Source organism: Vombatus ursinus, unplaced genomic scaffold (genome assembly GCF_900497805.2).
Source record: "Vombatus ursinus unplaced genomic scaffold, bare-nosed wombat genome assembly UNPS02014861.1, whole genome shotgun sequence".
Lineage (NCBI taxonomy): Eukaryota > Metazoa > Chordata > Mammalia > Diprotodontia > Vombatidae > Vombatus > Vombatus ursinus.
The window spans coordinates 58,941-71,794 of record NW_020954639.1 but is presented as its reverse complement, the minus strand read 5'-3'; the positions used below and the strand labels follow the sequence as shown (position 1 = coordinate 71,794).

General features: G+C 36.2%; 1 protein-coding gene across 2 annotated transcripts in view; it reads right to left on the bottom strand.

Annotated features, from left to right (window-relative positions):
• WDR37 (WD repeat domain 37) overlaps positions 1-10,518 on the bottom strand; it is a 125,401-nt gene extending 114,883 nt beyond the window's left edge. Inside the window, exons 1-2 of one of the 2 annotated variants that reach the window (XM_027841533.1) lie at positions 10,375-10,518; positions 968-1,082 (exon numbers count right to left, since the gene is read on the bottom strand). The gene's annotated coding sequence lies outside the window, so the exon portion shown is untranslated. Of the gene's footprint in view, positions 1-967; positions 1,083-8,313; positions 8,343-10,374 lie in introns of those variants that run through there. The other variant, XM_027841532.1, reaches the window with a different exon arrangement.
• Between the last annotated feature and the right edge of the window lie 2,336 nt (positions 10,519-12,854).

Here is a 12,854-nt window from a genome sequence, read left to right as displayed (position 1 = left end):
TAAATCAGAAGACGAGTTCTGCTCCAGATTCTTCAGTATCTTAAGTATATGAAGCAAACTTTCCACCTCAGTTTTTTCACATGGTTGTCGTAAGGATCAAATCAATCAAAAAAGTACTAAATACTACTATTTTCGAACTGTGGTAGGCACTGGAGTTACAGTAAAAAGTAAACAGGTACTGGAGATACAAAAAAAAAAAAGATACGAGTAAAAACAATCCCACTCAAAAGGACTTTACGTTCTAATAGGGAAAACAACAAGCACAGTATATGCAGAATAAATATGAAGAGAGTAAATAGAAGTTAGATGCAAGCTAGCACTAATAGTTGAGGGAATCAGGAAAGGTTTCATTAAGAAGGTGGTAATGAAGCTTCCTTGGATGAAGGAATGAGGATTGTATGAGGTGGAAATGAGGAGTATATTCCAGGGCTTGAAGAGAGCCTATGGAAATGCATAAACACAGGATATGGAATACCTCCTGTGAAAAACAAAAAGGCCAGTTTGGCTGAGATGCAAGATGGAAGAGGAGGAGTAATTAATGTTCGATGAGATTGAAAACTGAGGTTGAGGCCAGCATGTGAAAGGCTTTAAAAGCTAAACAAAGGAGCTTGTATTTTGTCTTAGAAGCAGTAGGGAGTATCTGGATGTTTGAGTAGGACAGTGACAAGGTCACATCTACACTTAAGGAAAAATCACCTTGCAAGCAATGTGTAAAATAATTTAGAGTTAGGAGAGACCAATTGGGAGACTGTTGCAATAATTTAAGGAAAAAAAAATATGAGGTCCTAAACTAAGATGAATCTCTGTATGAGTAGAGAGAAGGTGTCAAGTACCCTAGATGTTGTATGGGGAATGCGGGAAAGGATAATATTGAGGTTATGAACCTGGAAGATTGGACCAAAAATAGAGTGGTTTGGAAGAGAAGAGGGTTTGGAAGGAAAGATAATGAATTCCATTTTGTACATACTGAGTCTGAGATGTATCCAGGATATCCAGTTTGAAATGTTCAACTGACAATTCATTACATGAGACTGCAGGTCAGAAGAGAGGCTGGGACTGGGATATATCCATCTGTGTGCTACCTGCATAGAAATGATAATTAAATTCATAAGAAGTAATGAGGTTACCAAGAGAGTTTATAGGAGAGTAAAGAACTCCCAGGGACGGGACCTCAGTAAACATTCACAATTAAGATGCATGATGGGCCATCAGAGGACACCAAGAAGAAGCTATCTGACAGGCAGGTGATCTGGGCAAAAGTAGCGTCATGAAAACCCAGAGAGAAGAGAGTGTACAAAAGGAGACCCACAGTTGCCAACAGTGGCAAATGCAAGAGAAGTCAAGAGAATGAAGACTCAGAAAAGACCATTAGACTTAATAATTTTGCAATCTTGAAGACAAGTTCAGCATTTTTCATATGTCTATAAATAATTATTGATTAGAGAAATACAAATTAAAACAACTCTGAGGTACCACCTCATACGTATCAGATTAGCTGATATGACAAGAAAAGGAAAATGAGTAATGTTGGAGGGGATGTGGGGAAATTAGGACATCAATGAAATGCTGTGGTGGAGTTATGAACTGATCCAACCATTCTGGGGAGTGATTTGGAACTATGCCCAAATGGCAATCAAACTCTTTTATCTAGCAATACTACTATTAGGTCTGGATCCCCAAGAGATTTTAAAAAATGGAAAGCACCTATCTGTACAAAAATATTTATAGAAGCTATTTTTGGGGTGGCAAAGGATTGGAAATTGAGAGCACCATTAACTGGGGAATGGCTGAACAAGTTGTGGTATATGGTTGTTAACAGCAGTTCCCAAACTTGACCTACCACCCTTTTTAAAAAAAAAATTACTCAGTCCCCTCCTGGAAATCTACTTTCTTTAACCCTTTATTTTTAAATTTGCATCATTTAAAAAAATATAAAATATAGGTTTAAAAATGACACATTTTAAATTTAATAATTTATTGCAAATGTGATTTTTTTCCTGAATTTAAATTTTGATGACACAATATTGTGTCATGTAACCATATAGTACAGTATTGTAAACAAGTCATTACATGCACATATTTCTGCCAATGCATGGACTTCCCAAGCTCACCTGTCAACACTTGCTTGTTAAAACCTGTCAGCAGACTTGACCACTTATTGGTGTGCATTTTTGTGTGTTTATTTGGAAAATAATGTAATCATTACAACTTTAACTGTTACACAACAGATGAAATATGCATAAATGGTTTTTCAAAATTATCTCCCTTTCTTTCCTTATGCTTCCATTGCCCCCTTATTTTTATTCAATTCCCACCAATTGCACCCGAGGCTACTACTCCCCACCTGGATCATTTCAGTGCCCCCCAGGGGGCAGTATCACTCACTTTGGGAATCTATGGATCACTGTATTGCTCAAAATAGCTAAATCATTCATAGTTGATCATCATACAATATTGCTATTACTGTGTACAATGGTCTCCTAGTGCTGCTCCCTTCACTTTGCATCAGTTTATGTAAGTCTTTTCAGGTTTTTCTGAAGTCAGCTTACTCATCATTTCTAATAGAACAATAGCATTTCATTACATTCATTATTGTATTATAAGAAATGATGAGCAGGAGAACACTGTACACGGTAACAGCAATACTGTATGACGATCAACTGTGAATGATTTAGCTATTTTGAGCAATACAATGATCCAAGACAATTCCAAAGGACTCATGATGAAAAATGCTATCCACATCCAGAGAAAGAACTGATGGAGTGTGAATGCAGATTGAAGCATACTATTTTTCACTTTATTTGTGGGGTTTTTTTGGTCTGTTTCTTCTTTCATAACATGACTAATATGGAAACATGTTTTGCATGATTGCATATATATAACCTATGTCAAACTACTTACTATCTCAGAGAAGAGGAAGTGAATAAGGGAGGAAAAGAATTTGGAACCCAAATTTTTAAAAATTGAATGTTAAAAATTGTCTTTACATGTAATTGGGAAAAAATAAAATATTATTAAAAAACAAAAAATGGAGGAAGCTTGCATTTTTTTTGGAAGGCAATAGGGAAGGACCAAGGAAAAAGAAAGTGCCTAAATATTTGAGAGAATGGTGATTTGACTGAGGTTGCAACCTGTGAGAAAAGAGGGGAGAAATGGCACATTTGGAAGGATTAGTTTCTATATATAAAAAGTTTACAAACCTTAAATCATTATATAAATGTTACAATAACATATATACACACATATCCAAGTTGTTGCAAAGCTTAAATGAGAAATATATATATTATATATATATATATACACACACACATATATATGAAGGTACTTTGGAAATTCAAAGTACATAAAAATGTAAGCCAGTATCACATGGTCATGAAGCACTGCTATGAATCAAAACTTGTCATTAGGGCTGTAGCTCACTGTATAGCCATTAGTATATGTATTGAGATTTGCCTCCACTAAAGTGGGTCTCCTCAGTATCAGAGGAAGCCCTGGCACATGTGTCTAGTTTCCCTCCTTCAATGGAATAAAGAAAGCTTTTTACTTATGAAAACTGTTAGCTCTTTGGTTTCGTTTTATTTTATTTTATTTTTCAGAATTAACTGTGGTTGTGATAATCTGTGTGAGCTCTTTGGTATTAACAGTGGTTGTATAACCTCTGTGACTCTTTGGTTATTTGTTTTCAGAGGTGACATAGAGAAGAAAGTAGAGAATACTTTGTTCAAGATGGCTGGATGAGCAGCCAGAGAGACGAGAATAAGCATGGGAGATAAAGGGCAAACAGAAGAAATTAATTTGGAGAGGATCAGATTAAGGAGGATCAAGAAAATGCAAGCAATAAGATTGCTGGATATTCTTGAGCACAGCAATAACATAATGAAGGCCATACTGTAAGAAGAATAATCTGGCAAGAAATATGCCAGTGGATTGATAAGGGTAGGTGTTAAGACAGGGTGATTAGTTAGGAAGTTGTTGCAAAAAAAATAGATGTTCAGTGACGAGGACCTGTCTAGATTAACAATGGGACTAGAAAGAAAAAGCTGAAAACAAAACATGTAACTAATTTATGAAATTTTATGCAGAAGTATGGTGGAAGGTCTCGAGCAGCAACCTCATCAACAGTGAGAAACAGTGGAAGGAAACCTGAATAGGAAGAAATCTTGGCAAAAGACCCAATTAAGCAAAGTCATCTGGAAGACATTCAAGGAAGAAAATGGAAGATGATCAAGCAAATAAATAAACAAAAAGGAAAAGAAACTCTAGTGATTTTAAAAACAAACTCAGTTCAACACCACATTTATACTCTAACATCAGAGTCTTGGATTTAATTCTCAAGAAAGTGGAAATGGCATGTGTGGTAAGAATAGCACCTATCTAATGTAAGCTGAGCTAGTCCTTTAAGTAAGTGGGGAGTCTGTTTGTCTTCTTAGCCAACCATCTGATCCATAAAGTGCCCTACCTATAGGAGTTGGTGTTAAAGGTTTTAGAGGAATTTCCATTGCCCTGCCCTATGGGAATGCCTTTCTAACCTAGCCTGGTTGGTTGACATGGTAAGTTCAAAGGCAGAGAGGAATAGTTTGGGAGTTTTTTAATTAATTTTTTTTCAATTATCAAGCATTTATTTCCTCCCTGCCATCTGCCCCATCTTAAAAGAAAAAGAAAACCCTTTACAAATAAGCATAGTTAAGAAAAATAAATATCCATATTGGCCACATCCAAAATTGTTAATCCATCACCTCTTTGTCATTCTTCAGCATTTGTCATTCTTTAGCATTCTTCATCCTCAGTCCTGTGGAATTTTGGCTGATCACTAAATTAATCAGAGGTCTGAAGTCTTTCAAAATTGTTGGTTCTTTACAGTATTAGTATTATGGCATAAACTGTTTTCCCAGTTCTTCTCACTACACTCTGCATCAGTGACCATGCTTATTTCTGGATATGGTAGCTAAGATTATACTTTGCCCTAGGAACTTAGGGGTAACAGCTCAGTCTTCTAGACATTGCATTTAAGTTTTGACCTCAGACTCTGCTTCCTTGTGTCTGTACAGTCCCAAATAACCTCTTGGCTCTATCCCTTGTTTCCTTTATAGTCCCCAATAAGGAAATGGTAGCAAGGCACAGGAAGGCTCCTTCTAGACTTTGCCCCAATAACCAATAGATCCCTTCTAATGGGAACTGGACTCAAACTTAAAATAGTTGCTACAAAACATCTTCTACCCTAATCTTGGTGAAGGGAGGCATACTTCCAACTGGTAAGGTATCCAGAGTCCCATGTGGATATCTCCAATGTATCCCTGAAAATGCAAAGGGCCCAAATGTTTATCTCAGACAAACACAGTTATTTATTCATATGTAGCACAGTGGCAATTTAGGAATCACTATGTTGACCTTTGCCATTTTCTGTCCCAATCTTACTCTTCCGGCTTGCCCTGAGTTCGCTATAGTGGAGTTAACTATCTTCTCAATTGGAGAACTAGGCTCCCAGAGCCCAGTTCTACCTGCACCTCAGATTTGTGAGGAACAATTCTATTTTTAGCCCTAGTCTAAGGAGTCCTCCCTAGCAGGACTAGAGGAAGTAAAAAGGCACCCAGAGTACAAACATGAATCAGGAAAGGAACAGGCAGTTTTATTCTGACACAGAAATGAAATGTTAAGCAATAAAGATTCATAGAATGATTATTATCAGTTGTGAGGCTAATATTTAAACCTGACTGAAATATTTGTAACTGAGCTTCTTGTAAGTTATTTTACATCTTACTTCCACTAAATACAGCCCAATCAGTGCCAAGTAGACATTTTTCTTCATATCTCTGTCTCTGTGTGTGTGTCTGTCTCTCTTTCTCTGTTTCTCTCTGTGTGATTTTATTGGCTAATCAGCCTCTGCCACTTTCTTCCATAGCTATTCTCACATGGAATATCCCCTTGCCAGTTGCCTTTTGACATCTTACAAGGCTCCATATCAAGAAAAAAAAGATACAAGCAAGACATGGCATCATCCCAGACAAAAGGCTTGTCTTGGAGGTCATGAGCTCACACCTTACAGTCCAGTTGGAGGAAGGGCATCCCTCCTACCAACTCCCTGGAGATGAGAAAGTCATCCTTACACTTTGGGCTAGCAGAAAGAAGAGGCCTAAGAGTCAGGAAGTTTCCCTTTATTATAACCAGGGTTATAATTAAGAGTCCTCATGCCAACAGAAAGCAGTCAGAGGATAGTTGCTTCTGCTCTGAAGTGGGTAAGAGGGTAAGGACCCCTCCACTATGCATCTCCAAAGGGTGCTATACTCCTTTCCCCAGTTGAAATATTTGCTTGTCTGAGTCAAACAGATTGGAAGTCAAACAGATCAGGGCTGGTTTCTTACTATACTCAGCTACTGCTACTACCAACTCCAGTTAGAAGGGTACCCTTTGATGGCTCATCTGATCTCTGAATGTCACAAGGTTGAAACCTGATCCATTCTGTCTCTAACGGTCATTCCCCCATGAACACAAAACAATAAATCCAAAAAGGAGAGGGGGGAGGAGGAGTGCCGTGCCTCATGGCCACATGGTGGTTGAATTGGAAATAGGGCCAGCTGCGCCTCCCACACCTAGAGGCCCACAACATTTCTTTTCCCTCACTTGAAAGCTGCCAGAGAAGAGCATGAAAGATCATACTCTCATACCTTTTGAATGTTCACTCAGTTTTGACTCCCCAGTCATTTAAAAGGCTTTTCATTACCAGCTAGTAGCTGACAGAAAATAGTCATAGAATGACTTGTACTTTGAAGTCAGGGGCAGGGCCCCTCCATTGCATAGGTCCAGAAACAGGATCACTAAGCTTCTAGATAGATTGCTACAAAGCAGGTCATATTGCAAATACTGTAAGGTAGAGTTCTTAACCTTTTGAAGTATCATGTACCCCTCTGACTATTTGGTAAAAATTTACTGACCATGCCATTTCTCAAAATGGTATTAAATACATAAAATAAAATATAGAGAATTACAAAGGAAACCAACATATTGAAATGCAGTTGTTGTTTTTTTAAGTTCACAGATATCAGGTTAACAACTCTTGCTCTAAGGACTGGGTCCTCATTAGCTGATTCCCTATTTACACTAAAACAAAACAAAATAAATTAGCAGAGGCACTCCCAGAGGTACAATCAGCATGTAAAGGATAAGTAGGGGTCACTAATAAGCAGGGTTTCCTAGCAACATCTCCCTCTCCCTTTCCAGTAACACACTTTTGGTAGCTTCTTGCCTTTTGGTAACATCTCCTCCCCTTCTTTTCCTTTACAAGGACTCTCCTGATGTTCATTTTAACCATATTTCACTTATATAAAAGTTTCAAGAGGAGAAGGCAAATAAGAGTTAATCAGCATAATTCACCCTAGCTCCAACTCCCAGGAACCCAAGGATGATCCTGCTGAAAGACAGGAGGGAACATGGATTATATCTTCTTACTGCATTATATTAAGCAACATATTTATTAAAACCTTTAGAAAAAATTTTATAAATTTTATAAATAGATCATTAGTCCAAATATGATCTCCAGTGTCTTTCCTTAGTAATAGTTAACAATTTGGTCAGTCTTTAACTACTGAAGATGAGATGGTTAGGCACAGACATACAGTAATCAGCCTTTTACAATACCAACTGTGAAGAATTTCAGAGCTAAGGGGCAAATGTTTAAAAATGCACTTTCTCTGATGCTGTTTTAAAGATCAAATGAGATAATATTTGTAAAAAGTGCTTAGCATTCTGCCTGACACACAGGAGGCACTATATAAATGCTTATTCTATTAATGATTTCCATAAGTATAGAGTGTATTCTGGGGTGAAAATCCAGGAAGGGAATAAACAAGCTTTTGCAAATGAATTTTCTTCAGCTGAATACACCTTCTTAGTCACACAACTGACTTAAACGTATTAACAATATAAAACATTTATTATTTATTACAAAAAAGTATTTTATTTCAAAGAGCAAAACAGCTTTAAAGATTCTCCTTCACCAATATCTTGACTGAAATTAAGATTACTGTTTAAGGATCCTCTATTATTATCAAGCAAAGAAAGTCAGAATGCTTATTTGACAGAGATGGTTGCGACTGTCATAAAAAATGTCTTCCTTGAATCCTAGTAAAAGCATTCCACAGTTACACACACAGTACTCAAAGATGATCATCTTTCAGATGCTGTTTGAAAATGACTCTGCTGACTGCATTAAACCTCAGAATATTAAACCGTACCCTCAATGAGGCCCATAACCACTTAAAAATAGCTTAACAATCCACAGAGGAAAAATCAAATTATGAAAAAATGTCTATTACTTACACTAATGTAGGATTTATTTGTTGTTGTTTGGCCTTCGTTTTTGAAGCAGACCAATGAAATCAAAGGGTGATGTCTTGACTTTTGGGTAACCTGAATTTAAGTGAGGCAGGTTGCACAAAGTCTTCAGCCTCGCTCTCTCTTCCAGAGTCATTGAAGTCTAGTCGTAGAACAAAAGTCAAGCCAGCTAGCTGGAGATGGTCCAGATGCAGTGAATGACCTTGGCTTGTCTATGTCTGACCAACTTTTAAGTGCTCCACAGCACCTGCTTCAGCTGCCTTCATGCTTGGAACAAACTGTCTTCATCTGCCCATTTTGAAAGAGGAAGTCTTCATGCCTGGAGTAGACATTCCCCTAACTCACTGAAGGGGTTGAGGCCTGTCAGTTATTCCGAATCAGGTTTAGCCTGTCATCTGCCAAAATGATTTACCAGGGTGTGGCCACTGTGCATGCTACAGTTTCTTGGAGCCACAGGTGAGAGCTGAGTGCCAGGTGGACACCAAAGGTAGATAGGCAGTCCTGAAAAGGGCTCGGCAAGCCCTCGCACCAGAGGTGCCAGTCCACCTTAAACACTCCAAACACCCCAGGATTTATTTTGCAATAACTGTCATTGTTCTGGGAGTGAGGCACAGTGGAAAAGGGGAATCCATGGGCAAAACCCTATAAGGCAATGACAGAAAGTGTCTAGAAGAGAGAGCCTTGATGGAAACCTTGGAATCTTTAATTGTATGAAGAATAGAGAAAAGGGAGAAATCAGATAATTAAAGGTGTCGTGAATCAGAGAATGGCAGTCTAGAGTAGACAGCAAGAAAGGAGGAATAATGAAGAGAGTGAGAGAAATCCTTTTTGGAAAAGGGCACAAAAATTAAATCATTAGAAAATGAATGAATAGGACTAGTTGAAGGAAAGAAGTAGATAGGGGAATCTACTTGACTGAGAGGAAAAAAGAAGAGAGGAAGAATTATATAATCAGGTAGAAGCTACAGAGAAAACTAAGAACTAGCAAACAAAACTACAAAGGGAAAAGAGTCAAAAGAAGAGGGGATCAGAGGTGAAGGAAGAGAGACAGTGGAAACAAGGTCACCTTAAAAAAAGATTAAAGTAAAGGAACTGAAGGAACACATGAACTATGTTTACAGGAGAAGGGGGGAATCTTAAATTGAAAAAAAAATCCCAATATTAGAAACAGATGGAGGAAAATATTAAACCTAACTCCTAACTTTTGGGGGGCAGCTAGGTGGCGTAGCGTATAGAGTGCTGAGCCTAGAATCAGGAGAAGACTCATTTTATTGAGTTCAAATCCACCCTTAGAGACTTACTAGCTGTATAACCCTGGGCAAATCATTTAACCCTGTTTGCCTTAGTTTCCTTATCTGTAAAATGAACTGAAGAAGGAAATGTCAAACCACACCAGTATTTTTACCAAGAAAATGCCAAATGGGGTCACAAAAAGTCAGACATAACTAAACTGAACAACAAAACTGGTAACTTTAAATGTGACTAAATCAAGCATCCAATAAAATGAAAAAGAATGACAGGTTGGATTACCAAAAAACCCTACAATATGTTGCTTACAAGAAACACATTTTTTAAAACAAAGATATACACAAAATAAAACTGAGCGGATGCAAAAAATTTTTTAATATATTTGAAGGGAATACAAAAAAAGCAGGAATTGTAATCATGCTATCTGAAAAGCAGAAACATTCAAAAAATAAAAAGAGATAAACAAGGAAATTATATTATGCTAAAATGAACCTTAGCCAACAATCCAGTAACAGTAATAAACTTCTAAGTTCCAAATGCCTTCGCCCTCGTACATGGTCACTTTTGGAGCACAGAAATATTGCAAATATATGTAAAAAGGCAGAGATAGTCAATATATCCTTTACAATCCATGAAACAATAAAAAGAAATTGGTTCAGAGACTGGTTCAGGACAAAAAGATACAGACCCAAATGGAAAGTTAATAAGGAAATCTTAAACAAAGAGTAGGCCAAGGAACAAATCATAAAAACAATTAACAACTATGCAAAAGAAAATGATAATGATGAAAAAACATACCAAAATTACGTGGTTGCAGTTAAAACGGTCTTCAGGAGATAAATCAGTAGCCTTATATAAAACATTAACAAACTAGAAAGGAGAAAGATTAGTGAACTGAATATGCATTTTAAGAAGTTAGAAAAGTAACAAATAAACCTAAAATAAGCCCCAAAAAAGGAAATAGAAAAAATTAAAGAGGAAACAAATTGGAAACAAATAACTATAGAAATGGTAAATAACCCTTTGCTAATTTGATTAAAAAGAGAGCAAATCAAATCATTAAAACAGCAAATGAGCAAGGTGAAATCACAGCAAAACCTGAAGAAATTAAAAGAATAATCAAAACATACACCACTACAGGTTAATAAAACCAAGAATAGAAAATAGAGGGATACTTCAAAAACATAAAATGCCCAAACTATCAGAAGATCAGACAGATATTAACTAACAAAATCTCAGAACAAGAAATAGATCTAGCTGTAAACGAACTACCAAAGAAGGGGGAAAAAAAAACTTCTGGTCCTGATAGATTCACAAGAGAATTCTAGCAAACTTTAAAAGAATAGTTAATGCCTGTCACAAACTATTCCCTAAAATTGAGAAAGAAAGCACCTTATCAAAATCCTTTTATGAGACAAATATAGCCCTAATACCTAAATCAGGGAAAGGTAAAACAAAACAAAAAACAAAAAACTATAGGCCAATATTATTCATGAACATTCACTCAAAAAATTCAAATGATATCACATCAGACTACAGCATTTTATCCAAGAAATCTTACATTATGATTAAGTGGAATTTATGCTAGGGATACAAGAATGGATTAACATTAGGAAAACAATCAACATAATTAAACATATTAAAAATCAAACCATCCAAAACCACATGATCATCTCAATAGATGCAGAAAAAAACTCAAAGTACACCACTGTTTTATGCTAAAAACCCTGCAAAGTATCAGTTACAAAAATATGCATAGTGAAGCGAACAAGTTTCCATATTGGACATGTCAAAAATTAATGTTTCATTCTGCATATTTAGTTCATTACTTTTTGGTCTGAAGGGAATAGCATTCTTCATATATAGAGGGAGCTTTTTGTAATATCATAAAAAGCATCTATCTAAAACCAAAAGCAAGTATCATACACATTGAGAATAAACTAAAACATCTGCCAATATATAACAGGAGAGAAACAAGGATACCTATTCTTCCCACTATTTGAGATAGTCCTGGAAATGCTAGCAACAGCAAAAAGACAAAAGAAAGAAATTAAAGGAATAAGCATAGGTAAAGAAGAGATAAAACTATCCCTGTTTGCAGCCAATATGATGGTTTTCTTGGAAAATCCTAGGGAATTGGCAAAGATACTAATTGAGACAATTAACAGCTTCAGCAAAGTTGCAGGCTACAAAATAAATCCTCAAAAATCAACAGCATTTCTATATAATAATAATAAAACACAAGAATCAACAACAGAAATGGAAATCTTATTCCACCTAACTACAAAATGCATAAAATACCTGAGTATTAATCTCCCAAAGCACACAAAAGACTTGTATAGATTCATTTACAAAATGCTCCTTAAAGAAATGAAAATCAACTTAGACAAGCTGAATACAGTGCTCCAGCGATGACAATATAATAAAAATGACAATACTACCAAAATTAATTTATACCTTTAACGCTATACCAATCAAATTACCAAGGAGATACTTTACTTTACAGAATCTGATAAACTAATACATATGGAAAAACAAAAGATCTACAACATCAAGGGAAATGATGAAAAGAAGTAGGAACAAAGGGGGGTAATAGCACTTTCAGACTTCAATTATATTATGAAGCAGTAGTCATCAAAACCACCTGACATAGAGAGACAGATCAATGGAACATAACTAGCTAAGGGACATTCAGAAACAACAGAACAACGCAGTGTGTGGTCAAGTGGAAAACGTAAATTACCTAGAGAAAAACTCCCTATTTGATAAAAACTACTGGGAAAACGAGAAATCAGTCTGGCAGAAATTAGGCTTACACCAAAATCTTATACCACATTGCACAATGTATTCTAAAGGGATACTCAACCTTAATATTAAAGATCACAAAAAAAATTAGAAGAGAAATAGATTATGTCCCTCTCACAGCACTGAGTAGAAGATGCTGTCTTAACCAAAGGGGAAACAAAGGCAATTACAAAAGATCAAAGAGATAACTTTGCATGAAACTGAAAATCTTCTACACAGACAACATAAATACATCTAGGATAAGAAAGGAAGTGGTACAGTGGGGGGAAAACTTTGCATCTAATTTCTCTGATAAGAGTTTGGTATCCAAGACATATAAACAATAAATATATATATGGCTGTTATACCCCAATAACTAGTAAAAGGATATAAACAGTTCTCAAAAGCACTACTAAGAATCACAACCACATGAAAAAATGCTCCAAATCACTAATAACAAGAGAAATGCAAACCAAAACAACCCTAAGCTTTCA